The sequence below is a fragment of the Cebidichthys violaceus genome, unplaced genomic scaffold (genome assembly GCF_023349555.1).
Source record: "Cebidichthys violaceus isolate CVI_PGR_0920_01 unplaced genomic scaffold, fCebVio1.0.p SCAF_3, whole genome shotgun sequence".
NCBI lineage: Eukaryota > Metazoa > Chordata > Actinopteri > Perciformes > Stichaeidae > Cebidichthys > Cebidichthys violaceus.
Window position 1 is genome coordinate 17,404,800 of NW_027176483.1, and position 6,006 is coordinate 17,410,805.

Genomic DNA, 6,006 nt, shown 5'->3' on the forward strand with positions numbered 1-6,006 from the left:
CCTCCCATTACCGCTGCTAAAGGTTGACTCTTCTGAGGCTACAGGGAAGCACCAACCCACGGTCACAATGTTACAGTTTGAGTCTCATAGCACTAAACACACATCATGAACACCAAAACTAATGCAAAGACAAAGAGGCAGAACTAAGAAAACACCATAGAATAATATATCACTCATTGTAGCCCAACTGAGGTCTTATGTTGACGCTGCTTACATGTTAGTCTGGAAGAAGGAAAACAGATTTGTTGAATGAGCTGAATTTTGTTTTCTATTGTTCTGTGGGAACAATAGAAAGGATAAAAACAGAAATTGATTTTGTGAATATGGATGATGCACAAATACTGTGTTGGCTGTTCACATATGACATGTTTAAATTGCTCATTTTAAATTACAAATGCCCTGTAATTTTGAGTTTGCTTTGCTCAGCAATGCTGGTTTTATGGTAAAATGTGGTTCCGGAGACTGTAGGATACCACAGAGGTGGCTTTGAGTACTTTGCCGGGTGTTTATATTTAATGTGATCGCACAGAACTGCGTGATATGACCCTGACCTTGTAAATGTGCAGCTCGTAGTATTTGGCGATATCTAGCGGCGAGATTGCCGATTGCAACAAACTGAAACTTCTCCCATGAGCCAGTTGAGTAGGAGAACTACAGTGGCCGACGCAAAAATGCAAAAAGGCTAATGGCCCTATCTAGAGCCTCTGTTTGTCTGTCCGTTCTGGCTGCTCAGTGAAGGATAATAGAAGGTAATGAAAGCACATCAATTCTTAATTTCAGGACTATACACCAAAGACAGAATATACTTCTTAAATATTCCATTTCTGCCAATAGAGCCCCCTAAATGCTACACACAGCTCATTACGTGCCGTCATCACAGAAACAATTTATGTTTTGTTTAGGTAACAAAACTACTTAGTTAGGTTAAGGAAATCCTGGTTGGGTTTAATACAAGTAAACTAAGTGAAACACGTCACTGATGTCACCAACGTCATTAATGTCACTTTCATAAATAATGTCACTTATGTCACTTACATAACTGAACTACAACTCAACAACACATTGGGACATGAACACCGGTCTGATTGATTGAAAGTCCTGTGTTCCTTTGATCCACCTGTACAAGTTACTGGCTCTGAGTCTTGCATATTGACATGGATGCGTTGAATTTGTGTGTCCAACACAACAAAGGATCCCAATGAACTAACCATTGGCATTGTAATGTACTGTTAAGAGGCTGTGGTCATTTCACGTGTTTCTGATCTGTCAGCTGTGTAGTTGAGATCGAAGTGAGGGTCGAGTTTGAAGGTGGTTGTGGTCTGAGCAAGTAGCCAGAAGTAGGTGGGTAAGAATTGTGGAAGAGGACACTGAGCCTCCCACTAAGTTTCTACTTATTTTCATTCTATATGCTTCTAATTAATTATTTTTTACTTTTCTCTATTCTTTTGTATGTATGTCCTCGTCCTGCTGCAACACTTGGATTTTCCCTCTGGGGAACATTAAAGGCTTATCTCCTCTCATCTCATTTTACTTGAAAAGCCCTTAATCAGCATAAACTTCAGACTTTTAGCACTTCTTTTCAGTGTACATTTCATCAAGAAATGTTCCACATAAATGGAATTTAAAAGCATATAGTAGTACCTTTAATGTGGTAACTAATGTTATTTTTAGTTTTTTTTTGTATGTATTACTGGAAGATGCATTTTATGTACAATAGCGACGTCTTGTCTTTTGTCATATGAGATGGGTCCAGTGTTTGGCATGACACAGAAATAAAAACTAACCGAATGGCACAATCACAGATCTCTGTCCCACACAGATAGGAAGCTACGTCACACTGGCCAAACTTTTGGCTCTCAGTGTTCAGTACTGACTTTGAAAACACTGACTGTTCCAGAGCAGCACCTGCTGTATGATGTCAACCTCTGCAACTGAATTTGCACAAGGTGAAAGTTCAGAGAAAAAAAAGAACAATATGCTTGCAGATTTGTCTGCGTCACGGGCCTCACACACCCACTTTGTCCTTGAGAGGCAGCTCATTAAGTTGCATGTGCCTGAGGCAACTGTTAAAACAAGCAAACACTTTGTCCAGGCCCTTATGGCTGCTAACGGAGCAGACAACACATTAGTGAGGGTAGAAATGGAAACTAAAGAGGTGGGGGTCTGTGTGTGTGTGTGTGTGTGTGTGTGTGTGTGTGTGTGTGTGTGTGTGTGTGTGTGTGTGTGTGTGCTGAGAACGGCGACATTCGGCTTATTGAATCCCTCCATCACTATTCATTAACCTACAGCAGCATATGCCCCGGGCTGGTTAGTGTATGCAACATGAGACTGATCACACAAGCTGGGCTATTACTTCTCAGTCAGCCTTTTTTTTTTTTTTTCTGACAAAGGAGACGACATTTCAGTCAAAGCTGAATGGATTAGGTGTCCTGCAATCTGCCCCAGTGTGACAGTAATGCAATATTCCTTTTAAATTCTGTCTGTCATTTTCTTCATTACACACACACACACACACACACACACACACACACACACACACACACACACACAGACCGATTGAAAGAAACGCACACACACAAACAGAGACGCTCTTCAGACCGGATTTTGCACAGGTGGTAGATAGAGAACACCCAGGTTGTCCAACATTGAACCGGTTAACTGGTTTATGTGTTGCACCACCCCCTGCAACCTCTCTGTTTTTTTTGTTATTTATCTCACACACACCTGCAGCTGCCATTTCACACACACTACCATGCAATGCAAGATAATCCAGCACACACATGCAGCACAAAACACAAAGGTAGGCGCAGCCCTGTAGGTACTAATAGCAAGCCTCAGTCTGCCGCATACAGAGTTTAATCCCTCACAGGCAAGAGGGGCTGAGATGGGATCATACAGAGCCAGTGTGCGGCGGGGTCTGATGAGTAGTGGTGTACGGTGCGTGCAGGAGAAGAGCAATGAGTCACTCAGCTATTAAAACACAAACTTTCATGCCGATGGCCACCTGAAGGTCCCACCCGATGGTCCTGTCCAACTTTTCTTTCTTCTCACTCTCTTTTCTGCCTCTCCCCTGATTTCACAGTCCCTCCCCTCTCTCTGCTAAAATGTGTTTGATCTCAGCACATGCACACATTTTGATCGGGTTAATTGCTCTCTCAGAGGATGGTGTGAATAGACAGATTAACACCCAGTGCCCGGGATGGAATAAAGAGCAAGGAGAAAGGGCTGAGAGGAAAAAGAGGACAGAAAATGGACAAGATTGGCATAACGGAAAGAGGGGTGAAGAAGATGCGGGAAGGCATTTGATGTGGAAAAGAGAAGAAAAAGTTTGACAGCAGGGAAACATCTCGTAGAGGGCAGGAAAAGACGCGGTGAAGTGGGTACACAGGAGTGGAATTAAAAGGAGACGACAGGTTGATGAAACGCCAGGCTCATACCCGAGGACAGCTTCTACATTAGGTCTGTTTCAATTAGTGTCTCTGACAACAAGGTTCATGTCATCAGAAGATAATATTGCTGTTTTCTTTTCATATGAATTAAATATCCAAATGCTGTCTGATACGTTGTGTTTTGCCTGGAACTGTCACTGTAGACCAACAATTTAGGAGTAAAATCAAATCCTTTGGTTTACTTGACACTCATCTGGTACACTGCCAGACAAAACTGTGAAAGCAAACTCTCTCACACACACACACACACACACACACACACACACACACACACACACACACACACACACACACACACACAATATGATGCTGGACAGATGAGTATTTACAGTAACAGCCACATACCTTTTAACACAGTTAAGCCACAATGACTCAGAGTCTACAGCCATGCTTGCGGCTCCGTGAGGGTGTACCTGAGCTACATGCTAACATCGGCATGCTAACTTGATAATGCAACATACTGATGTTTAGCAGTTGTAATGTTTACCATGATCACCACCTTACCTTAGTGTGTTAGCATGCTTACATTCACAAATTAGCAAACAATACAAAGTACTACTACATATGGCACTAGATGAAACGTCAGGGTATCAAAGCGATTACAATTCATTTAATTCATGAATGCGTGCACAACATTTCACAGAAATCAATGCAATAGCTGTTAAGATATTTTAGTAAAAACTAAAATATCAAGCTCATGGGGATGTTAGAGGAAAAGTCAGGGGATCACCAAAATCAAACGGAAACACTGACTGGGCAGATACCAGTGCTAGGTTTTGTGCCAAACCATCCAGTAGATGTTGGGATAATGTCAAAGCATAAGTGAAAACTCTGGGGACCATGAATGTCTGCGTACAACTGTGATGAGATGTTTCAGTCCAACACATTCAGTCTGGACCAAAGTGGTGAACCAAATGTCACGGCTAGCGTGGCAAATAGCAAAAAGCAGAGGAGATGCTGTCATTTACCAGGTTCTTTGCTTCGGCAACATGTTTAACCTATATCGTATTCCGCCCAGTATAGAGATTTACTAAACCACTTTATGTTTCTCAGCGGTGTCAGCTCACAGCTTGCCTCCCACACTCAACATGTTACTGCACAAAGCTTTATTTTCTTTGCACCCTGCGTGTCTGAAGTTGTTGCTGCATGTCAGGTAGACAGCTGAGTATATTCAAACGACTCGTTAGAGGAATGCATACATATTTTTTCTGCATTTCTCCGACTGGAGTTGATCTATGTTTTATATCCCTGTATGGTCAGAGGTGCTGGTAGAGTGACAGATTAGGGGGAAAAGGTGTATACAAATTCCCCTCCTTACATCTGTTTATACTTGAATTGCATGTGAATGATATGGAATCAAACCAGCCTGGCCAGACATCATACATTTTTACTCAACTTTATATGACAGCTATAGTTACTGGTTACTTTTAACAGATTCAGATTAAAACAATTGAATAATAAATTATGATTAATTAGAATGATCTGTTACTATAGATTAACCTGGTAGTATGTTAAGTAATTCCTATTAGTTATAATCTAATAATTGTTTTACTGAAATTGGCCATTTTGTGTTGATTTTGGTGACCTCTGTGGATGAACACGGCCCCTTTAGTCCCTTTAATTTCACTGCAGCAGGGTCGGACAATCTTCTCTACTCAGTCCTCGTTCTGGTTCTCCTGTGAAGCAGCTGAATCCTATTGAGCATCAGGCCGCGGAACAATGGCTGCTAGAATCGTTCATCTTGAAGAGCAGGTGAAGATTATGTGCTATTTTGTTTTGTTGTCTGGTAGGTCTTTGTGTTTCATGGTTTTTCTAATCTTTGGAGTTTCTATTGTCATTATATTGTCTCATTCAAAGGCTTTGTTAGTGCTTTTCTTTCCTTTCAGGGGTTTGGGAACTACAGGGATGAAAAGTTGTTATTGTAAGTAGTTGTCAGTATAGTGTCAGGCTCAAAAGATAAAGCAATACTGCTCAAAACATGAGGGTCCATATGTCTAACCCTAGATATAGGCCCCTTCATCTCTAAGATTGTAGATGCTATTAAATTGATGAAAAATGGTGGATCCCAAGACCAGACTACAGGTCCCTGAGGTCATTAGAAGAGATGAAGGGCTGGACAGACATTTAACAAAATTGAATATTCAGAAATGTGAATGTTTTCCAATAAGACAGTTAGCCTTAACAATCAAACAATCAGATTCAGATCAGATACCATTCCAATTCACTGAAACTGTGTTACTGTAAATCATTAAAATTTTTCATGTATATATATATATATATATATATATATATATATATATATATATACACATACATATTTCTGTGTTTACCGATTTATTTTCAACAGTCATTTCTTAAACCTACTGATGCAATGATTTCCACAATAATCTGCAGGAAAACACCACACATTACAAAAACTTGCTCTTCAGAACCTCTCTGTGCAAATAACCTCCATAAGGTAGCATTGTGTTTTATTAACCAAATTGTTGCTACTATTTTGAAGCTGAATACTGCAAGTCGATACCCCTCCAAGCTTTGGTATGTAGCCCAACTTTAT